Source organism: Oncorhynchus clarkii, chromosome 7 (genome assembly GCF_045791955.1).
Source record: "Oncorhynchus clarkii lewisi isolate Uvic-CL-2024 chromosome 7, UVic_Ocla_1.0, whole genome shotgun sequence".
In the NCBI taxonomy this organism is placed as follows: Eukaryota; Metazoa; Chordata; class Actinopteri; order Salmoniformes; family Salmonidae; genus Oncorhynchus; species Oncorhynchus clarkii.
The window spans coordinates 63,272,394-63,297,996 of record NC_092153.1 but is presented as its reverse complement, the minus strand read 5'-3'; positions in this window follow the sequence as shown (position 1 = coordinate 63,297,996).

Here is a 25,603-nt window from a genome sequence, read left to right as displayed (position 1 = left end):
TTTGTGTACTCATGGTCCAGCACATTGTTTCCTCCCGTGGGGCAGGAGACATGCTGATGATACTTAGGGAGGACTTATTTTTGGTTTGCCTGGTTGAAATTTCCTGCGATAATAAAGACTGCTTCTGGGTGCAAGGATTCTTGCTGGCTAATGGTATTGTACAGTTTGCTGAGTGCCGCTGTGGTGTTTAGTATCAGAAACTCCAGATTGAGTGAACAGGAACTCGAGATGATTTAAATTTTGGCGCACTAGAAATTGTTAAAGAGAAAGCATACACCTCTCCACCTAATCTTACCAGAGGCCGCTGTTCGATCCATATGGAAAACGAAGAACACATCTGGTTGTCAGTGTATTGTCCGTCAGCCATGTTTCTGTGAAGACAAAAACACAGCATTCCCTGATGTCCTGCTGTGATTCAAGCCGTGCTCTGAATTTGCCTATTTTATTATCCAGTGATTAGACATTAGCCAACAGAATACTAGGAAGAGGAGCCTTTTCATAATCTTATTCACTGGCATTGCCTTCTGTCTTCTCGGTCGGATGATCCAGCAACAACAGGTAAATTGACTGTGTGGGGAGAAAGGAGCTAATTTATTCCAGATCTGGGAGGCTGAAAGATATGTTTGTAGCTTCCAATCTAATGTCCAAAAGTGTTTGGCGGTTGGAGGAAATTGTTGCACTATCGTGAGCCCTACCCAGCGCCGCCATCTTACAAGTAGTACATCGATGACGCTAGCAAAGTGAAGTCATCGAAAGCTACCGAAAGAAGATAATTATCTTTGACCATTTGTCACGATAAGCAGGCACACCCTGAAATGTGATGTGTCATTTAGTATAGTCTGCTTATTTTTTGAAGTATTGGCTTTAGCAGTCATTTTGCTGTCTTATTGAAGCACCGAGATGCCAAAAGTGTGGTCCTTGGAGAAAGGCTGTGCGTCAGCATGACATGACATGATAAGTGACTGGAAAATACATGGCCTAACTCAGCCGCTGGGAGTCAACTGTCAAAGAACAAATACGGGAGTATGAAAATGAACAGGACCACTTTACAGGCCAAACGTTCTACCATCAAACAGAAACCTGCTAAAAACAAAATTATATCATGATAAATTCTCCCTCTATACATTTTTGCTCGAACTACTTATAGGTTAAAATAAAAAAGGCACAAAGGCCTTCAATGATTGGTGTTTTATGTTAGACACACCAACAATTATAAAGTTGCTTTTCCTTTATGAGAAATGCATGTGACATGGGCCTGCTCACATAAATGTACAATTGATTGATACTTTCAACAAGCTCCTCCGCGGCTGGCAATGAACAATTTAGTCCCCAATCGATGGCCGGCACAGTGAGGTCATGTCCCCAAGAATCTTAATTTGTTCAAATCAACAAATAGTTGAACTACTACTCGTCATTAGATCACTGCTTACCTAATCATCAGTAGCACTGTAAGCTAGCTTGTCTTTTCTGAAAATGGGTCAAGAAATCTTCAGACCAAAAACAATGTGCATTCAAAATAGCACTTTATTCAAATTTTTTATGCACACCCATTACTGGCCATGGCAGCGATTGTAATAATATATATATATATATATAGAAAAGCAATAAAATACAACAATTGTTAAAGAAATAAACTACGACTACACTATACCATTCTAGATAGGGAATGCAGGAAAATAATTTGTATTAGACTTTCCATTTATAGTATTTTATAAATGGATAAGACAGCATTAGAAGAAAGGATAATTAGCTAAATAATAGATCTTCAAATATAAGGAACTGGAACACAAAAGTACTCAATCAACATGGTACAGATAAAAACACATCCATCTACAGAGATCCTCAAGGTAGATGGATGATTTTAAATATGTTATTGGACCATAATTAGATACGGCTCATAAACCTATACGGTCCAAATAATGATGATCCATACTTCTTTGAAAATATAAAAAAGTATTTATCAACCCTATAAGCAATACAAGACTCTATTACTATTACTGTTGCAGACTCTGGGCCTTTCAGAACAGGTGTATACAGTGCCTTGCGAAAGTATTCGGCCCCCTTGAACTTTGCGACCTTTTGCCACATTTCAGGCTTCAAACATAAAGATATAAAACTGTATTTTTTTTGTGAAGAATCAACAACAAGTGGGGCACAATCATGAAGTGGAACGACATTTATTGGATATTTCAAACTTTTTTAACAAATCAAAAACTGAAAAATTGGGCGTGCAAAATTATTCAGCCCCTTTACTTTCAGTGCAGCAAACTCACTCCAGAAGTTCAGTGAGGATCTCTGAATGATCCAATGTTGACCTAAATGACTAATGATGATAAATACAATCCACCTGTGTGTAATCAAGTCTCCGTATAAATGCACCTGCACTGTGATAGTCTCAGAGGTCCGTCAAAAGCGCAGAGAGCATCATGAAGAAAAAGGAACACACCAGGCAGGTCCGAGATACTGTTGTGAAGAAGTTTAAAGCCGGATTTGGATACAAAAAGATTTACCAAGCTTCCCAAGGAGCACTGTGCAAGCGATAATATTGAAATGGAAGGAGTATCAGACCACTGCAAATCTACCAAGACCTGGCCGTCCCTCTAAACTTTCAGTTCATACAAGGAGAAGACTGATCAGAGATGCAGCCAAGAGGCCCATGATCACTCTGGATGAACTGCAGAGATCTACAGCTGAGGTGGGAGACTCTGTCCATAGGACAACAATCAGTCGTATATTGCACAAATCTGGCCTTTATGGAAGAGTGGCAAGAAGAAAGCCATTTCTTAAAGATATCCATAAAGTGTCGTTTAAAGTTTGCCACAAGCCACCTGGGAGACACACCAAACATGTGGAAGAAGGTGCTCTGGTCAGATGAAACCAAAATTGAACTTTCTGGCAACAATGCAAAACGTTATGTTTGGCGTAAAAGCAACACAGCTCATCACACCATCCCCACTGTCAAACACGGTGGTGGCAGCATCATGGTTTGGGCCTGCTTTTCTTCAGCAGGGACAGGGAAGATGGTTAAAATTGATGGGAAGATGGATGGAGCCAAATACAGGACCATTCTGGAAGAAAACCTGATGGAGTCTGCAAAAGACCTGAGACTGGGACGGAGATTTGTCTTCCAACAAGACAATGATCCAAAACATAAAGCAAAATCTACAATGGAATGGTTCAAAAATAAACATATCCAGGTGTTAGAATGGATATGAGTCAAAGTCCAGACCTGAATCCAATCGAGAATCTGTGGAAAGAACTGAAAATTGCTGTTCACAAATGCTCTCCATCCAACCTCACTGAGCTCGAGCTGTTTTGCAAGGAGGAATGGGAAAAAAATTCAGTCTCTCGATGTGCAAAACTGATAGAGACATACCCCAAGCGACTTACAGCTGTAATCGCAGCAAAAGGTGGCGCTACAAAGTATTAACTTAAGGGGGCTGAATAATTTTGCACGCCCAATTGTTCCGTTTTTGATTTGTTAAAAAAGTTTGAACTATCCAATAAATGTCGTTCCACTTCATGATTGTGTCCCACTTGTTGTTGATTCTTCACAAAAAAATACAGATTTATATATTTATGTTTGAAGCCTGAAATGTGGCAAAAGGTCGCAAAGTTCAAGGGGGCCGAATACTTTCGCAAGGCACTGTATATACTGAGATCATGTGACAGATCATGTGACACTTAAATAAAGTCCACCTGTGTGCAATCTAACTAATTATGTAACTTCTGAAGGTAATCTTATTTAGGGGCTTCATAGCAAAGGTGGTGAACATATGCACACACCACTTTTCCGTTTTTAATTTTTTAAAACAAGTAATTATTTTCATTTCACTTCATCAATTTGGACTATTTTCAGTCCATTACATGAAATCCAAATAAAAATCCATATAAAATTACAGGTTGTAATGCAACAAAATATGAAAAGGGGGATGAATACTTTTGCAAGGCACTGTAGACCATCAGTGGGGGTTCCTTGAAGAGGAGTGCATTTTTTTGTTCAGATTGCAGAATATGCCGGTGCTTTTTCAGGATCGCTTTCATTTTCTCCTAACACTTGGTGTACTTGGTGCAAAAACCGTTGTTTTTCTTCATTGGTTGAGTTTAGTAATTTTTTTGGTTTTTGAGATATTTTCATCATAGCAGCATCAAGAGTTTTGTCCTTGTAGCCTCTCATTTTGAATTTATCTGTCATTTTTTTAGCATTGCTGTCAAAGTCTGTCTGGTGACCACAGATTTGTTTAACCCTGCATAACTGGCTATATGGTAGGCCATTCTTGAGGGGAAGGGGATGCATACTACAGTATCCGCACATAGCAAGGTATTGTGGTCTGTAAGGCTTTGTGTATAAGTGTGTGTGTAGTGCGTCATTCTCTTTGATGATCCATAAGTCCAGGTAGTTTATTTTTCTCTCATCAGTCTGCATGGTGAATTTGAGGTATTCAGAGCTCTCATTTAGTAGAGTTTGGAATTAATGTAGTTCCTGCTGACTTCCTTCCCAGAGCACAAAGACATCATCAATCTGGTTCAGTAAGTTGTAAGATGAAATCATTGGATGGAGCAAGGGTAGAGTCCTGTCAATGGGATTTATATGTTTAAATGAATGACTAGAATATTCCATCCTGAAACCATATGTTTGTATGAAATGGATTAGAATCATGAAATTATTCTAATGATGTGTGTGGGTTTTAGTCAGTAGAATTATATATCCGTGAGTGTAGGTTTTAGTCAGAATTAGAGTATAACAATATATCTGTATTATAGTATCTTAAAAACAGACTGTCTGAGCAAGAGTCGGTGCCGACCTTGGCTGGGGGCCACAGAGTACTTCCCAGGGTCTCCCTATCTTGAGGGAGGACGGGGAGTGATTCTCACGTCCCCTAAGCTTTGTCGGCTGGGTAGCAGGACAGTGTGCGTAGGATACCTAATGTTTGTGTGTGAATGTGCGTATGATGAATACTGTTTGTGTGGAAGTATGTGCGTAAGAAGCCAGTATAAAATGAATGGTTTTGTACAACAGACCAGCGCTCTCGTGAATAAACCTTATTGACTATTTTAGCTGGGCCTCCGTCTGTTTCATTTCAATCAGTATCTTACAAATCCTGATTAGCAGACTGAGTAGTTTAATTGAATTGGTTTATGAACATCGAGAACATAATTCTCGCGACAAGTCTCTCTGCTGAAGGAAGTGTTGCAGCGCCTGCAAGCCTCCAGTGTGTGGGATGTTAGTGTACAAGCTCTACACATCAAAAGTGGCCAGCAGGGTGCCCTCTTAATCTTCAACATGCTACCAAAAATAATTTACTGAAACTTACAAATGATGGAGTCACCCATGATTCACCAAACAATGGTTGAAAGAGGTAAAGTACTTTAAGCATTTGTTTTCGTTTCAGTCTCCTCCATTTCCACTAACCAAATCTAATTGTATGGATTTGTTTTCTATTAATAATGTAAAATTAACAGCTGTACAGAAAGACTAACGTGAAGGCCAAATTACAGAGGAGGAACTTCTTGACGCAATTAAAGCCTTTAAGGCAGGGAAAACTCCAGGGCTGGATGGCATACCAGTGAAGGTATACCAAACCCTTTTTGATATACTCAGACGACCGTTATTAGCATGTTTTAACCACTCCTATATAAAATGGTAGATTATCAGACACTCAACAAGAAGGTCTGATTTCATTATTGCTGAAACAGGATCCAAGTGGTAAATATAAAGATCCAGTCCATTAAAAAAATCGGAGGCCTCTTACACTTCAGTGTTGTGATGCAAAAATTCTAGCAAAATGCGCATAGAATTAAAAAGGTATTGTCAGATATTATTCATCCTAATCAGACAGGTTTTTTACATCAATGATACTGTCAGGATCGACGCTGGTAGATGAGAAGTAGGTACAGAGAGTGAACATTTAATGAGCAACGGACATGGAACATGGCAGGTTAGCGTCTGGACATGAACACATAACGACATCAAAGCTGACACATGGAACAAACGGGGGAGCAGACAGAAATTGGGAAGGCAATCAACAAAGTGAAGGAGTCCAGGTGAGTCCAGTAAGCGCTAATGCGCTTAATGATGGTGACAGGTGTGCATAATGAAGGGCAGCCTGGCACCCTCGAGTGCCAGAGAGGGAGAGCGGGAGCAGGCGTGACAGATACATTGGAGATAATATAAGACAAGCACTGGAAACAAAAAAACACTATGAAAAACCTGGGAAACCAGGCCTGGTATTGATAGCTGACTTTGAAAAGACTTAAAGTACGACTGAAGTTTATATATAAATGCCTGGAATGTTTCAATTTTGGAGAATCTCTTATAAAATGGGTTACAGTTATGTATTGTAACCCTAGATGTAAAATACTAAATAATGGCTACTTCTCTGAAAGTTTAAAACTGTCAAGAGGAGAAAAGCAAGGTTGTCCACTATCGGCATATCTATCTATTTTTGCCATTGAAATGTTAGCTGTTAAAAAAAAGATCCAACAATAATATCAAGGGGTTAGAAATCCAGGGTGTGTCATTGTACGCTGACACAAATCAAATCAAATTTTACTGGTCACATGTTATTGCGGGTGTAGCGAAATGCTTGTGTTTCTAGCTCCGACAGTGCAGTAATATAACAATTTCACAATATTTTTATTTTATTTATTTATTTAACCAGGTAGGCAAGTTGAGAACAAGTTCTCATTTACAATTGCGACCTGGCCAAGATAAAGCAAAGCAGTTCGACACATACAACAACACAGAGTTACACATACAGTCAATAATACAGTAGGAAAAAAAGTCTATATACAATGTGAGCAAATGAGGTGAGATAAGGGAGGTAAAGGCAAACATACAGTATACAAACATATTCACAATACACACATCTAAGGAATGGAATTAAGAATATATAAATATATGGATGAGCAATGATGATTCATGTTCTCTTTAAAATCCACAATTTGGATCCCTCCACAGCCTTTTCTAACCTCTCTGGATTACAAACAAATTATGATAAGTGATTTACGTATTGAATCACTAAAAGATACAATTTACACATTACCGTGTAGTTTATGAATAAAACGGTCTGACGGTGATGTGGACATACTCAGTATACATATCCCGAAAGAAAGAAATTCTCACTCCAATCACTTTTAATAAAAAGTTAGCAAAAATAGATAAGATCTTGCTACCATGGAAAGGAAAATACCTGTCTATTTGTAGAAAAATCACCCTGATTAACTCTTTAGTCACATCACAGTTTACCTATTTGCTTGCGGTCTTGCTTACACCTAGTGACCTGTTTTTTAAATTATATGAGCAAAAAATATTCAATTTTATTTGGAATGGCAAGACAAAATTACAAGGGCCTATTTAGATAATGAACATGAATTTGGGGGGCAGAAATTATTAAAGCTTAAAGTATTAGACTCTCACTAAAGGTGTCAGTCATAAAAAAGTTATACTTAAATCCGAACTGGTTCTCTAACAAATTAGTAAGAATGTCTCACCCAATGTTCAAGAATGACCTTTTTTCCCTTTATTCAGATTACAACCTCTCACTTTTGTTTATTTGAAAATTAAATCATCTCCAAAATATTGCTATTTTTAAAACAAGCCATAGAAAGTTGGTTGTAATTTCCGTTTAATCCACCAGATAAAACATAACAAATAGTACAACAAATATTTTGGTTTAAACTCAAATATACTAATTAATAAAAATTCAAAAAATTCAAAAAAGGTGTCATCTTTATACATGATATCATAAATAGTATAGATGCAGCTAACAAAAATATATGGAAATGTCTACTCTACCCAAAATTACAACTAACTAACTGCAGCATTACAGCAAAAATGGAAGAGGCAAGTGGAAGGGGGAAAAAGTAAGGAACTTGTCTGTTGGCCCTGCATTAAAGACCAACATTGATTAAGGTAAATTGTGATAAATAAAAAAGTATACCAGTTTCATTTAAGGACCCAAAAAATTGACAGCTGTGCCATATAGATTGCAAAATAGTTGGGAAGAGATTTTCGATGTACTGATTCCATGGCACATGGTATATGAACTGATATGCAAAACGATGTCGGATTCAAAACACATAATTTTTTATTTAACTAGGCAAGTCATAATTTATTTAACTAGGCAAGTCAGTTAAGAACACATTCTTATTTTCAATGACGGCCATTCTTGCAACCTTACAGTTAACTAGTCCAACGCAATAACGACCTGCCTCGCTCTGCATTCCACAAGGAGACTGCCGGTTACGCGAATGCAGTAAGCCAAGGTAAGTTGCTAGCTAGCATTAAACTTATCTTATAAAAAACAATCAATCATAATCACTAGTTAACTACACATGGTTGATGATATTACTAGATATTATCTAGCGTGTCCTGCGTTGCATATAATCTGAGCATACAAGCATACAAGTATCTGACTGAGCGATGGTAGGCAGAAGCAGGCGCGTAAACATTCATTCAAACAGCACTTTCGTGCATTTTGCTAGCAGCTCTTTGTTGTGCATCAAGCATTGCTGTTTATGACTTCAAGCCTATCAACTCCCGAGATGAGGCTGGTGTAACCGAAGTGAAATGGCTAGCTAGTTAGCGCGCGCTAATAGCGTTTCAAACGTCACTCGCTCTGAGCCTTCTAGTAGTTGTTCCCCTTCCTCTGCATCGGTAAAGAAGCTTCGATGGTGGCTGTTGTCGTTGTGTTGCTGGTTCGAGCCCAGGGAGGAGCGAGGAGAGGGACGGAAGCTATATTGTTACACTGGCAATACTAAAATGCCTATAAGAACATCTAATAGTCAAAGGTTAATGAAATACAAATGGTATAGAGGGAAATTGTCCTATAATTCCTATAATAACTACTTCTTACCTGGGAATATTGAAGACTCATGTTAAAAGGAACCACCAGCTTTCATATGTTCTCATGTTCTGAGCAAGGAACTGAAACGTTAGCTTTCTTACATAGCACATATTGCACTTTTACTTTCTTCTCCAACACTTTGATTTATTGATGTATTATATTAAGTTAAAATAAGTGTTCATTCAGTATTGTTGTAATTATCATTATTACAAATAAATCAATAAAAAAAATTGGCTGATTAATCAGTATCGGCTTTTTTGGTCATCCAATAATCGGTATCGGCTTTGAAAAATCATAATCGGTCAACCTCTAGTTATATGTATGGGGGATATAACCTTCCCAGCTCTGCAGATTTTGCTGCGAAGAGACAGAGTCATTAGATTGTTTATTTTGGTACTGTCCATATGCATTTGTTTTTTCTTTGGTTACAGGTCGAGGAATGGCTGAAGAATATAAACATTACCTGGAGCTAACTCCGCAGATAGCACTACTGGGAGATTTGAAAAGTCATAGTCAATCGATCAATAATATAATAATACTTTTAGTAAAAATGTTTATCTTCAATTTACAATCTGTAGAAACTATGAGAATAGAAATGTTCAGAACTTTTGTGAAACATCACAGCTGAAAAATGGAGCTAAAGGCTGGTACAAGTAACAAGATAACTAATGTAAAATATACTGTGTCCGTAAAATGTATATAGGTTCAGAACTTTTGTGAAACAACACAGTTAAAAATATATGGTAAATCGAACTGGATGAACATCAGAAATGATAGTCTTCTTGGGTATGATGCTACAAGCTTGGCACACCTGTATTTGGGGAGTTTCTCCCATTCTTCTCTGCAGATTCTCTCAAGCTCTGTCAGGTTGGATGGGGAGCGTTGCTGCACAGCTATTTTCAGGTATCTCCAGAGATGTTCGATCGGGTTCAAGTCCAGGCTCTTGCTGGGCCACTGAAGGACATTCCCGAAACTACTCCTGCATTGTCTTGGCTGTGTGCACATGGTCGTTGTCCTGTGGAAAGTGAACCTTCGCCCCAGTCTGAGGTCCTGAGCGCTCCGGAGCAGGTTTTCATCAAGGATCTCTCTGTACTTTGCTCCATTTATCTTTGCCTCGATCCTGACTCGTCTCCCTTCCGCTGAAAAACATTCCACAGCCGGATGCTTCCACCACCATGCTTCACCGTAGGGATGGTGCCAAGTTGGCATTCGCTTGGCATTCAAGCTAAAGAATTCATTCTTGGTTTCATCAGACCAGAGAATCTTGTAAGCCTTTAGGCAAACTCCAAGTGGGCTGTCATTTGCCTTTTACTGAGGAGTGGCTTCCGCTGGCCACTCTAACATAAAGGCCTGATTGGTGGAGTTCTGCAGAGATGGGAGAACCTTGCAGAAGGACAACCATCTCCACAAAGGAACTCTGTCAGAGTGACCATCAGGTTCTTGGTCACCTCCCTGACCAAGGCCCTTCTCCCACGATTACTCAGTTTGGCTGGGCAGCCAGCTCTTGGAAGAGTCTTGGTGGTTCCAAACATCTTCCATTTAAGAATGATGGAGGCCACTGTGTTCTTGGGGACGTTCAATACCCCAGATCTGTGCCTTGACACAATCCTGTCTCTGAGCTCTACAGACAATTCCTTTCACCTCATGGCTTGGTTTTTGCTCTGATATGCACTGTCAACTATGGGACTTTATAAAGACAGGTGTGTGCCTTTCTAAATCATGTCCAATCAATTGAATTTACCACAGGTCGACTTCAATCAAGTTGTAGAAATATCTCAAGGATGATCAGTGGAAAAAGGATGCACGTGAGCTCAATTTCGAGTCTCATAGCAAAGGGGCTGAATACATGTAAATAAGGTAAATAAAAATATATGTAAATAAAATACATGTAAATAAATAAAAAAGTGTTTTGCTTTGTCATTAGGGGGTATTGTGTATAGATTGCTGAGGATCTACATTTTTTTTTTAGGTTAAGGCTGTAATGTAACTAAATGTGTAAAAAGTCAAAGGGACTGAATACTCCTCCTGAAGGCACTGCACCGAATTAGCCTCACACTTAGCCTACTCCTAACAGCTATTCTTAGCCCCACAAACACTGTTAACACTTGAGCACACACTTTAGCACACAAAACATATAAAAAATATTTAATGCACTATTTTTGGTCAAAAGTGGTGCACTATATAGGGAACAGGGTGCCATGGCTTGTTGTTGATTCAATACACAGTAGTCTCCTGGGTAATGTAGTGCTTGCTAAACGTTTTTCTTGAGTGCTTAAGTATTAACAGTGTTTGTGGGGCTTAGAGTAGCTGTTAGGAGTAGGCTAAGTGTGAGGCTAATTAGGTGCAGTGTGTTTTTTTCTTAAGTAACTGTTAAGAGTAGAGTAGGAGTAGTGCTAAGAGTTGCCATCACAGCTCCAGTGCTGCTGGGCTCCAAAGGCTCTTACTTTGTGTTTCTTGAGCAGGAGAGCTGAGAGCTTGAGGCTAGTGGCTCTCTGTTGTCTCCCACGATGATGGGTAGAGAAAGGGTTAAACTCAACATGAGTCAGCTTGGCCTTCTTCTCTGCCACCACCGGCTGCTGACAGATGGCCTCATATTTGTTGACACTAAGGTCAAATGTGGACCTGATAAAAAGCAAAGGATTGGTACAAATAGTCAGGGAAATGTCATCTTATACAAATGCAAGGGGAATACATTGGTCAAATGTCAAAAGCCATACAATGTGGGATGATGGAAATCAAAGCCGGCACTGCTGCTGTTTGGAATGACTGTTGTAGCTGACAGTTCATACAATGAGATATTCTCTCTATAAATCGAGTTGATCATGTTGTTCCACCTTTACCTACTCCAGCTGGTAACCTCAGTGACAAACCAATTCAGCAAGGCAAGAGAGAGAGAAAGATTATCAGTGGGAATGCAACTCGGACCATCTGGTGTGAGTTCCAGTCAGAGTTTGAGTCTACACAACTCTGAGTGTGTACGTGTGCGTGCCTTATTATTCAAGCGACCCTGACAGGAAGAGCTTGCCTTTTCAGTCGATACCCTAGGATCCTGGCATTTAGTATCGCTGCAGATTATTAGGCCAATTACACATACACTCACACACACCCCTTGCGCTTAGTCACCAGAGCCTGGTCAGCCCAGTAGGGCAGCTGCACTATTGTCGGTAGTTTATGCAAAAAACAACAAGAACAGCCAACACCATGTCAGTGTATTGATAATTTTGGTCAATAGCAGCAGTGACAAAGCAAGCAGCCCACACAGCCAGCGGTGACATTCTAAAAGAGGGATGTGGCTGACTATCACTCATGCAAGGAATTGGTCATCTCAATTAGATAATATTGAATTTGTATTTTCTAGATACATGTGTTGAGAATTAGTCCAGATCTTTCTACTGCAAATATGTAGGGTATTGCATCCTGTCATTTTCAAGGAACCATGTCCTGGAGGACTGGAGTAGAAGACCCAGTGTTCAGCCATATCAGACAGCACAAGTGTTTTCCTGGTCTGTGTGCAGACAAAGTAAGGGAGCAGATGTTTCATAGCGCTTCGTCACATTTAAATTTGCTGTCACCTCTTAGCCATATGAAAGTAACTGTTTTCGACATTTTCTGAATAAATTAAGACAGACAGAAAGAGGACATGCTTTGATCTCTCTGCCTAAATTTGGTGACTTACCTTGCCACCAGTGGTAACTGCAGTGAAGATAGTGGAGGAGCAAAGAGACCATCTCCCACGGCCGCATTCAGGTCAAAAGTGAACTTTGGGGTCTTACAGAGACAGGGTCACTGAAGTAAAAGGACTCGGTAATGGATACAAACACTAACACTATAAAACCAAGATTACAATATTTACCTTAAAGATAGTAGAAAAACAAGACATCCCACTGGGAACAGATGTAAATTCAATGTCTATTCCATGTTGGTTCCACGTAATTTCAAAACAACGTTGATTCAAACATTGTGTGCCTAGTGAGATCATTACACACCTTCTCTAAACTCTTGTAAGACCAGTCACAGTACTTGTTCATCATAAGTGGGAGAGAAAGTTTATTCGAGATGGGCTGCAGGTACAAGTAAAAAGTAAATAGCAAAAAGAACAAATACAGACGTTACTCATTTGAGAAAGAGAAAAGCCTTGAAAATCAAAATGAATACCACCATGTCATGCTAGAGCCTTCATTAGGTTGAGACTCGAGCCGATGAGTAAATGTAACCTACACCCTCTCTTATCCCACCAAAAAGGTCCTCTCTTCTCACTGTATTGTAATGCATGCAATTTCTTCCTGCAAGGTCTTAAGGGTCTTAGAGAGATGAGGCAGAGCAGGGAATGGGATCCAGGAAGATAAGTTAGAGAATTCGTGAACAGCCGTATCCCAAAGTGCCGACAAAGAAAGAATGGAATATAAAACGGAAGGAGACCTGCACAGTGACTGTTAATGCTCCCAATGGTGAGATTGTTTTGTGAGCCAGCAGCATACCACCCTGCATCCCATTGCTGGCTTGCCTCTAAGATCCCTATACGCACAAAAGCTTATTTCTCTCAAATTGTGCACAAATTTGAGCATTTCTCCAAGATATGCCACACCTGTCGGGTGGATGGATTATCAAGAAACTGATTAAACAGTATGATCATTACACAGGTGCATCTTGTGCTGGGGACAATAAAAGGCCACTCTAAAATGTGCAGTTTTGTCACACAACACAATGCCACAGATGTGTCAAGTTTTGAGGGAGCGTGCAATTGGCATGCTTACTGCAGGAATGTCCAACAGACCTGTTACCAGAGAAATTAATGTTAATTTCTCTACCATAAGACGCCTCCAGAATTTGGCAGTAAGTTCATGCGGCCTCACATCTGCAGACTCCCAGTGGGTGGGCCTCTCAGGCCCACCCATGGCTGCACCCCTGCCCAGTCATGTAAAATCCATAGATTAGGGCCTAATTTATTTATTTCAATTGACTGATTTCCTTCTATGAATTGTAACTCAGTAAAATCTTTAAAAAAAAAAAATATTCAGTATAATGTGGATAAAGGGGGTGTGGGGCAGCTGACTGATATCAGTAGATTCTCACAGGCCGACAGGCTGAAGCCCTGATTACGTAACCTACTTCTGACATTTTGTGACTCAGGCTAGATCATATCTGTGACTTATCACTCATCACTCACAGCTCATTCGGATAGATGGAGTTACAAGGACTTGTATCAAAAGGAGAAAGTAGTGCCAACCTAATCAATCCACATGACCCTATTCAAATCACCATTTAAGTGTGCAGGCGGACTACTGTTAAAAAGTAGAGAGCTGGTTGAAGCGAATAACTGTCTCCTTTACCATGCCCCCTAAACAATGTAGAATATACAGTCTTCATGTTTTTCAGGGGTTTCTGTTGTTTTCAAAGCCCTTTCAACCTGTTTGAAGATGTGATATTATTACCAGGTTTTATGGCAGATTGGGGGTAGGTGCTAAACTAATGATTGTGGAGTGAAACTTACAAGTAGACCAACAGTCTGCCCCAACACAAAAGACCAAAGCAGGCATAGTCAATATCTCAGTGGTAACAATCAACACAATGAACACAGTCTTGACAAGACTGAAATCAGTTGAGAACAAGTTGAAAAGCACTGAACACGTCTGTGTTTTTGATGTGTTCAAGCCATCTGCTGGTAGTTCTGTGTATAGCCATAAACATTGGCTTGATGAAAGAGAGCCAAGCAAAGTTTTCATGGAAAGTCGACTGGAGATACCTGACTTTAGTCAGCAAAGTATTTAATTATAACTGATATAACTATCTAATTAGGTTTGTCAAATTATCTGACAGGCAAATTATATCGAAAGGGGGTGAGGAAAGTGATGAATATGGTTGGACATCTTGGAATAGTTTTCACAGTTTGTAAAGTAATAGTTGGGTGAAAGATGAAGCAAGACCTAGGGTTCATATGGACAATGTTGGGCTGTCATCTTAGAACAGAAGGATCACAGATCTGTTTGTGTTGTCTTGCCAACTCCTATGGTCATCTTCACATGATCTGGGACCAGGTCAGAGCTGCAGGAGATGAAGACCTTGGGGTGGAAGTGGTTCCCCTTAACTGCATCCACCGCCATGTTGTGAGCATTATAGATTTCCAGGAACTGGCTGAAGTGGAGCCGTGGAGCACTGGAAAAGACACAGCAATATTGTAGATTTATTAGGATCCCCATTAGCCAACGCCAATGGTGACAGCTAGTCTGTCTTACTGGGGTCAATAAAACAAATAAGACATTAGACAAAATAATTTTAATTTATAAATTGTCTCCAATTAGGCGCCGTCCACAGGGTATGGAATGGCGTTGCAAAATGGAGTGATAGTCTTCCTTCTTCTACCTTGTACAAATGTTCCCCTTTACCACCACCAAAGCACCCCCAGACCATCACATTGTCTCCACCATGCTTGACAAATGGCGTCAAGCACTCCTCCAGCATCTTTTTATTTTTTCTGCGTCTAACGAATGTTCTTCTTTGTGATCCGAACACCTCAAACTTAGATTCGTCTGTCCATAACACTTGTTTCCAATCTTCCTCTGTCCAGTGTCTGTGTTCTTTTGCCCATCTTAATCTTTTATTTTTATTGGCCAGTCTGAGATATGGCTTTTTCTTTGCAACTCTGCCTAGAAGGCCAGCATCCCGGAGTCGCCTCTTCACTGTTGACGTTGAGATTGGTGTTTTGCGGGTACAATTTAATGAAGATGCCAGCTGAGGACTTGTGAGGCATCTGTTTCTCAAACTAGACACTAATGTATTTGTCCTCTTGCTCAGTTGTGCACTGGGGCCTCCCACTCCTCTTTCAATTCTGGTTACAACCAGTTTGCGCTGTTCTGTGAAGGGAGTAGTACACAGCATTGTACAAGATCTTCAGTTTCTTGACAATTTCTCGCATGGAAAAGCCTTCATTTCTCAGAACAAGAATAGACTGATGAGTTTCAGAAGAAAGTTATTTGTTTCTAGCCATTTTGAGCCTGTAATCGAACACACAAATGCTGATCAACCAGATACTCAACTATTCTAAAGAAGGCCAATTTTATTGCTTCTTTAATCAGAACAACAGTTTTCAGCTGTGCTAACATAATTGCAAAAGGGTTTTCTAATGATCAATAAGCCTTTTAAAATGATAAACTTGGAATAGCTAACACAACGTGCCATTGGAACACAGGAGTTACGGTTGCTGATAATGGGCCTCTACACTGTATTTCGGATCAATTTGATGTTATTTTAATAGACAACAAATGTGATTTTCTTTAAAAAAATAAGGATATTTCTAAGTGACCCCAAACTTTTGAATGGTAGTGTATATATATCGAACACACAAATGTATATATATAATAAATAATAAATAAGAGCGAGAGAGCAAGAGGAGTCAGTTCTCACATTCACACATAAACCACTCCAGATAGACAATATAGCTGTGAACCAAATGTGCTCTCTCTACTATATTGCAAGCTGCATCATTTGCATTTAAATTAAAGGTATAAATCAAAGTGCAGCCCAGGCCTAAATGGCCTGTTGCTCTATAAGGGGATATATAGTGAATAAGTCACAGCAGAGATATTACACTTGTCCCAGGGCTAACTGTTTCCCAACAAGAGGTGACATCACACGCATACTGTGTGTGTTTGTGTGTGTGCGGGTGGGTGGGAGTGAGTATATGTGTGCGAGTTTGCATGAATCAAAACAATTCAAGGAGCTAGCTAGTCTTAGAAAATATATATGTGACCCGATTCAGGAAACTTGGCGTATGTCGCAAGTCATGACTTCAGAGGAGAGCCGATTGAACGTAAAAAATATGTTTTTTTTATCAAAATGCGTTTTTTGGCAGAAATGCCATTTCAAGCATGTGAACTTTCATGTGCCTCAACAAACTTTTATGCCATCTGTAAATATAAATAAAGTTGTTAAATTATGAGCTTAGTTGGTTTAGCCAATGAAAAGGAAAGGAAAGTTACATTATCCATAAACACCACAAGAAATCTTTAGTAACGCTCAGAGAACGTTCTAAGAATGTTATTTAAAAACAGACATTCTGTTCTCAGCATCAACAAAACTTTCTATCCTCTATCTTGTTAAGTGTGTTCAGGTGTTTTGGCCGCACCCACTAAATGGAAACACCGGACCATAATGAGTGCTTTTTCCTTTGAAATGGGGTCTGTTTGGATAGACTGAACAGCTTTGTATGCAGAAAAAACATGTTATGCTCGCTCATCCTGGTGGCACAGTGGACACAGTACAAAGCTTAGACTGACAGGCCTAGATTGACACACCTAGCTTTTTTTTGTATTAAAATGTTTTGTCACCTACATTATGAAATGACATACACAACTGCGGTTCAAACCAAAACCAAACAACAACTGTTGTATGAATTATACAAAATGACTCCAAGATTACTTAACTTCAATTGATTCATTATAAAATCAGTTGTATCTCACCTTGTGAATCTTGCCCTCCTTCGTGCCAAACAGGAAGAGGTAGTCTATTTGTTTGTGGAAGTCGAACGATGTTCCACAAGCTGCGGGACGACAAACATTGTCAAATACTTAAATCGTGCTTGATGCTTATAACATACAGTGTGAAGTGATGCGTCAGTTGATGACAGATTTTACCCCTGATAGGAAGTTGCACGCCCTCTGGTCTTTCTGACACGGCTCTCTCCAAATGACAGCTTGATGAAGTCTGTAAAGACCAGCTCATCCTACAACCATACAAACCCACATCAAAACTACTGTGAGAATGAAATGATACACAAAAATACCACACACACACTGTATTCACCATAGAGTTGATGTCATAGGCCTCGCGTAAATCTAATTAGTATAATTTTAAAAATCCCCATCAAAATCCATCAGTTTAAGCTATAGACATCTGTTTTTTTGCAGTTGACAATCAATTGCATCCACCGATGTCGCCAATCCACTGCATATGTGGTGAAAAGAGGCAGAGCTAGAGCAATGTTTGTCAGATCATGAGACATCCCGAAAATCGGCCTTCTCACAAAAACGTCTGTCGTGTCCAAACGGTGTTCTCTGTTTTGCTCTACAACCCCCACAAACATCACGGGACTCATCTGAAGTCGGTACATCCAATCTGCCAACTTCTGTCTGCAGCATCTGAACTGTTTTGGATACACACTAATACTGTGTAAAGGTGAGTCTCTCACAAACACGTGTCGGTTGTTTTACTCTAAGACACGCACAATCCTAACCAAATCAAATCAAATGTTATTAGTCACATGCTCCGAATACATTTTTTACTGATTTTTTTACGGAAAAAGCAAACCATGCAATAATCTGAGACGGCGCTCAGAAGAATCAAGTGAAATTAGCCGCAATTTTGGAGTCAAAATAAACCACAAATGACATGATAAATATTCCCTTACCTTTGATGATCTTCATCAGAATGCACTCCCAGGAATCCCAGGTCCACAATAAATGCTTGATTTGTTATTTATGTCCAATTAGATACTTTTGTTAGTGCGTTTGGTACTTTTGTTAGTGCGTTTGGTACACCTATCCAAATGCTGGTGCTGGTCGACCGTTTCTTCGGACAAAAACTTCAAAAAGTTATATTACAGCTCGAAGAAACATTTCAAACTAAGTACAGAATCAATCATTAGGATGTTTTAAACATATATCTTCAATAAAGTTCCAACCGGAGAATTCCTTTGTGTCTTGAGGAGGAACAGAACTCAGGAAGATATCATGTGCTATGCGCGTGACCTGGAACTGGCTGACTGCCAGACACATGGCACATTCTGTTCTTATTCAGTCCCACAACACAGTAGAAGCATTCAAATTTCTATAGACAGTTGACATCTAGTGGAAGCCCTAGGAAGTGAATCTCCATTCATATCTCAAAGGGATTTCAATAGGGAATGATTTGAATATATACCAACCTCAGATTTCTCACTTTCTCACCTCAATATGCATATATTAGCAACTGAGACTGAGGAGCAGGCCGTTTACTCTGGGAACCTCTGGGTACCTTTCATCCAAGCTACTCAATAGTGCCCCTGCAGCCATAAGAAGTTAAAGTGACAATGCATAGATGATAACAACAGAGAGTAGCAGCTGTGTAAAGAGGGGGGGGAGGCAATGCAAATAGTCTGGGTAGCCATTTGATTAGATGTCCAGGAGTCTTATGACTTGGGGATAGAAGCTGTTCAGAAGCCTCTTGAACCTAGACTTAAGCTCCGGTACCGCTTGCCATGCAGTAGCAGAGAGAACAGTCTATGACTTGGGTGGCTGGAGTCTTTGACCATTTTTAGGGCCTTCCTCTGACACCGCCTGATATGGAGGTCCTGGATGGCAGGAAGCTTTGAGCCAGTGCTGTACTGGGCCATACGCACTACCCTCTGTAGTGCCTTGCGGTCGGAGGCCGAGCAGTTGCCATACCAGGCAGTGATGCAACCAGTCAGGATGCTCTCGATGGTGCAGCTGTAGAACCTTTTGAGGATCTGAGGACCCATGACAAATCTTTTCAGTTTCCTGAGGGGGAATAGGTTTTGTCGTGCCCTCTTCACGACTGTCTTGGTGTGCTTGGACCATGCTAGTTCGTTGGTGATGTGGACACCAAGGAACTTGAAACTATAGACCCGCTCAACTTCAGCCACGTTAATGTTAATGGGGACCTGTTCGGCCCTCCTTTTCCTATAGTCCACAATCAGCTCCTTTGTCTTGCTCACATTGAGGAAGAGGTTGTTGTCCTGGCGCCACATTGCCAGGTCTCTGACCTCCTCCCTATAGGCTGTCTCATCGTGATTGGCCATGTCCAATCAATATAATTTACCACAGGTGGACTCCAATCAAGTTGTAGAAACATCTGTAAATGTGTAAACAGGATGCACCGGAACTCAATTTCGAGTCTCATAGCAAATGTTCTGAATACTTATGTAAATAAGGCATTTCTGTTTTTATTTTAAATACATTTGCAAACATATCTAAAAACCTGTTTTCCTGTAATTATGGGGTATTTTGTATAGATTGTTGAGAAAAAAATTCTAATTTAATCAATTTTAGAAGGCTGCAACGTAACAAAATGAGGAAAAGGGGAAGGGTCTGAATACTTTCCGAATGCACTGTAAATTACAAAGAATGATAGTGAAAAGCTTCGGGGAACCTTAAATGAAATTTTCAGCAAAAAGGCTCTGCTCCATCATTCATTGAAATCAGATGGCTCATTCATCACAAAACACACTGATATTGCCAACTACTTTCATGATTTTTCATTGGCAAGATAATTTTTTATTTGACCTTTTTACCTTTATAAAATAAGAACAAATTCTTATTTTCAACAACGGTCTAGGAACAGTGGGTTACCTGCCTTGTTCAGGGGCAGAACACCAGATTTTTTACCTTGTCAGCTCGGGGATTCAATCTTGCAAACTTTCGGTTATTAGTCCAACGCTCTAACCACTAGGTTACCTGCCTCCCCTAGCAGAATTATGCATGACATGCCAGCAACAAATGCTGACACTACACATCCATGTATATCTGACCAAATTATGAAAGACAACGTTGTAATTTTGAATTCCGTAAAGTGAGTGTGGAAGAGGTGAAAAAATTATTGTTGCCTATCAACAATGACAAGCCACCGGGGTCTGAGAACTTGGATGGAAAATTACTGAGGACAATAGCGTACGATATGGCCACTCATATTTGCCTTATTTTCAATTTAAGCCAACTAGAAAGTGTGTGCCCTCAGGCCTGGAGAGAGGCAAAAGTTATTCCCCTACCCAAGGATAGTAAAGCCCCTTTTACTGGCTCAAGTAGCAGACCAATCAGCCTGTTATCAACCCTTCGTAAACTTTTGGAAAAAATTGTGTTTGACCAGATACAATGCTATTTTACAGTAAACACATTGACAACTTTCAGCACGCTTATAGGGAAAGACATTCAATAAACACAGCACGTACACAAATTACAGACGATTGGCTGAGAGAAATTGTGCGGGCTGTTTTGTTAGACTTCAGTGCGACTTTTGACATTATTGATCATAGTCTGCTGCTGGAAAAAAAGTATGTGTTATGGCTTTACACCCCCTGCTATATTGTGGATAAAGAGTTACCTTTCTAACAGAACACAGAGGGTGTTATTTATTTAACCAGGCAAGTTAGTTAAGAACAAATTCTTATTTACAATGACAGCCTACCCCAAACGATGCTGGGTCAATTGTGCACCACCCTATGGGATGCCCAATCATGGCCGGTTGTGATACAGCCTGGAATCAAACCAGGGTCTGTAGTGACACCTCTAGCACTGAGATACAGTGCCTCAGAGAGGGCTCCCGAGTGGGGCAGCGGTCTAACAAAATGGAAGTCCCTCCAACAAAATCCAGAAAGAATCAGGAATTCCCCAGGGCATCTATCTATGCCCCTTCGTTTTTTCAATCTTTAATAACGACATGCTACTGGCTTTGAGTAAAGCCAGTGTGTCTATGTATGAAGCCACCAACTGTGCAAGTTCTCCCACTTAAAAAGATGAGAGAGGCCTGTAATTTTCATCATAGGTACACTTCAACTATGACAGACAAAATGAGAAAAGAAAATCCAGAAAATCACATTGTAGTATTTTTAAGGAATTTATTTGCAAAATATGGTGGAAAATAAGTATTTGGTCAATAACAAAAGTTTATCTCAATACTTTGTTATGTAACCTTTGTTGGCAAATGTTTTCTGTAAGTCTTCACAAGGTTTTCACACACTGTTGCTGGTATTTTGGCCCATTCCTCCATGCAGATCTCCTCTAGAGCAGTGATGTTTTGGGGCTGTTGCTGGGCAACACGGACTTTCAACTTCCTCCAAAGATTTTCTATGGGGTTGAGATCTGGAGACTGGCTAGGCCACTCCAGGACCTTGAAATGCTTCTTACGAAGCCACTCCTTCGTTGCCCGGGCGGTGTGTTTGTGATCATTGTCATGCTGAAAGACCCAGCCACGTTTCATCTTCAACGCCCTTGCTGATGGAAGGAGGTTTTCACTCAAAATCTCACGATACATGGCCCCATTCATTCTTTCCTTTACACGGATCAGTCGTCCTGGTCCCTTTGCAGAAAAACAGCCCCAAAGCATGATGTTTCCACCCCCATGCTTCACAGTAGGTATGGTGTTCTTTGGATGCAACTCAGCATTCTTTGTCCTCCAAACACGACGAGTTGAGGTTTTACCAAAAAGTTATATTTTGGTTTCATCTAACCATATGACATTCTCCCAATCTTCTTCTGGATCATCCAAATGCTCTCTAGCAAACTTCAGACGGGCCTGGACATGTACTGGTTTAAGCAGGGGGACACGTCTGGCACTGCAGGATTTGAGTCCCTGGCGGCGTAGAGTGTTACTGATGGTAGGCTTTGTTACTTTGGTCCCAGCTCTCTGTAGGTCCATTCACTAGGTCCCCCTTGTGGTTCTGGGATTTTTGCTCACTGTTCTTGTGATCATTTTGACCCCACGGGGTGAGATCTTGCGTGGAGCCCCAGATCGAGGGAGATTATCAGTGGTCTTGTATGTCTTCCATTTCCTAATAATTGCTCCCACAGTTGATTTCTTCAAACCAAGCTGCTTACCTATTGCAGATTCAGTCTTCCCAGCCTGGTGCAGGTCTACAATTTTGTTTCTGGTGTCCTTTGACAGCTCTTTGGTGTTGGCCATAGTGGAGTTTGGAGTGTGACTGTTTGAGGTTGTGGACAGGTGTCTTTTATACTGATAACAAGTTCAAACAGGTGCCATTAATACAGGTAACGAGTGGAGGACAGTGGAGCCTCTTAAATAAGAAGTTACAGGTCTCTGAGAGCCAGAAATCTTGCTTGTTGACCAAATACTTATTTTCCACCATAATTTGCAAATAAATGCATTAAAAATCCTACAATGTGATTTTCTGGATTTTTTTTCTAATTTTGTCTGTCATAGTTGAAGTGTACCTATGATGAAAATTACAGGCCTCTCTCATCTTTTTAAGTGGGAGAACTTGCACAATTGGTGGCTGACTAAATACTTTTTTGCCCAACTGTATTTAGCAGATGCTATTGCAGGTGTTGCAAAATGCTTGTGTTCCTATTGTGCAGTAGTATCAAACAATTCACAATAATACACACAAATCTAAAAGTAAAATAATGGCATTAAGAAATATATAAATATTAGGATGAGCAATGTCAGAGTGGCATTGACTAAAATACAGTAGAATAGAATACAGTATATAAACTCTGCAAAAAAAGAAACGTCCTCCCACTGTCAACTGCGTTTATTTTCAGCAAACTTAACATGTGTAAATATTTGTATGAACATAAGATTCAACAACTGAGACAAACTGAACAAGTTCCACAGACATGTGACTAACAGAAAGGGAAAAATGTGTCCCTGAACAAAGAGGGAGGGGGGGGGGGGGGTGTCATAATCAAAAGTATCAGTCAGTATGGTGTGGCCACCAGCTGCATTTAGTACTGCAGTGCATCTCCTCCTCATGGACTGCACCAGATTTGCCAGTTCTTGCCACCAAGGCACCTGCGAGTTCCCGGACATTTCTGGGGGGAATGGCCCTAGCCCTCACCCTCCAACAGGTCCCAGACGTGCTCAATGGGATTGAGATCTGGGCTCTTTGCTGGCCATGGCAGAATACTGACATTCCTGTCTTGCAGGAAATCACACACAGAATGAGCGGTATGGCTGGTGGGATTGTCATGCTGGAGGGTCATGTCAGGATGAGCCTGCAGGAAGGGTACCACATGAGGGAGGAGGATGTCTATCCTGTAACGCACAGCGTTGAGATTGCCTGCAGTGACAACAAGCTCAGTCCGATGATGCTGTGACACACCACCCCGGACCATGACAGACCCTCCACCTCCAAATCGATCCTGCTCCAGAGTACAGGCCTCGGTGTAATGCTCATTCCTTCGACGACAAACCGAATCAGACCATCACCCCTGGTGAGACAAAACCGCGACTCGTCAGTGAAGAGCACTTTTTGCCAGTCCTGTCTGGTCCAGCGACGGTGAGTTTGTTCCCATAGGTGGTGTTGTTGCCTGTGATGTCTGCTGAGGACCTGCCTTACAACAGACCTACAAGCCCTCAGTCCAGCCTCTCTCAGCCTATTGCGGACAGTCTGAGCACTGATGGAGGGATTGTGCGTTCCTGGTGTAACTCGGGCATTTGTTGTTGCCATCCTGTACCTGTCCCGCAGGTGTGATGTTCGGATGTACCGATCCTGTTCAGGTGTTGTTACACGTGGTCTGCCACTGTGAGGACAATCAGCTGTCCATCCTGTCTCCCTATAGCGCTGTCTTAGGCGTCTCACAGTACAGACATAGCAATTTATGCCCTGGGCACATCCGCAGTCCTCATGCCTCTTTGCAGCATGCCTAAGGCACTTTCACGAAGATGACCTAGGGACTCTGGGCATCTTTCTTTTGGTGTTTTTCAGAGTCAGTAGAAAGGCCTCTTTAGTGTCCTAAGTTTTCATAACTGTGACCTTAATTGTCTACCAACTGTAAGCTTTTAGTGTCTTAATGACCGTTCCACAGGTGCACGTTCATTAACAATGGTTAAACACTTTACAATGAAGATCTGTGAAGTTATTTGGATTTTACTAATTATCTTTGAAGGACAGGGTCCTGAAAAAGGGCCGTTTCTTTTTTTCTGAGTTTACATTTGAAATGAGTAAAGCAGTAGGTAAACTGCAAGTGACTACTGTTCCATCAATATTTAAATCACCCAGAAAATAAACTTCTCTGTTGATATCACATACATTAATAAGCATTTCACACATATTGTCCAGATACTGACTGTTAGCACTTGGTGGTCTATAGCAGCTTCCCACAAGAATGGACTTTAGGTGAGGCAGATGAACCGGTAGTCATATTACTTCAACAGCTTTACAGGAAAGTGGTTCTGAATATAGACCGCAACACCGCCCCTGTTGGCATTTCTGTATTTTCGGTAGATTTTATAGCCATATATTGCTACCACTGTATCATCAAAGGTATTATCTAGGTAAGTTTCATAAATAGTCAGAATATAAATGTCATCTGTTACAAGAAAGTTATTGTCACGTTCTGACCTTAGTTCCTTTATTATGTCTTCGTGCTAGTTTGGTCAGGGCGTGAGTTGGGGTGGGTAGTCTATGTTCTTTTTTCTATGTAGTATTTATGTGTTTGGCCTGGGATGGTTCTCAATCAGAGGCAGGTGTCGTTCGTTGTCTCTGATTGAGAATCATACTTAGGTAGCCTGTTTTCCACATTTTAGTTGTGGGTGATTATTTTCTGTTGTGTGTCTGCACCATACAGAACTGTTTCGGTTCTGTCTTTCCCTTTGTTATTTTGTGTTCAGTGTCTTTTCATGAAAAAATAAGAACACTTAGCACGCTGCACATTGGTCCGATCTGTCATACTCCTCGTCAGAGGAAGATGAATTTCGTTACAGTTATTGACTTCACAAACATTTCTTCTTAGGCCACATATGGTAATATGGGCTATTTTTAGCACTTTTCTGGGTTGCTTGATTGTTTTTAATGCTTTACTGGGAAGTGATGTCACTGAGTACTGCCCCTATATACTGTATAGGACCTTCCACCCCCACCTGGGATATGGATGCCTGATGAAAACCTAAGGGTCGAAACATTGTTAATAAATATCACCTGGGAGCATGAGCAGCAGTGTGCAGAGTTTTCCTTTCTGTTTTCCATGAGTTTGCCTACAACTCCAGCACCTGTGGAAAGTACCTGGATGTGCGTATGTTCTTCAGCT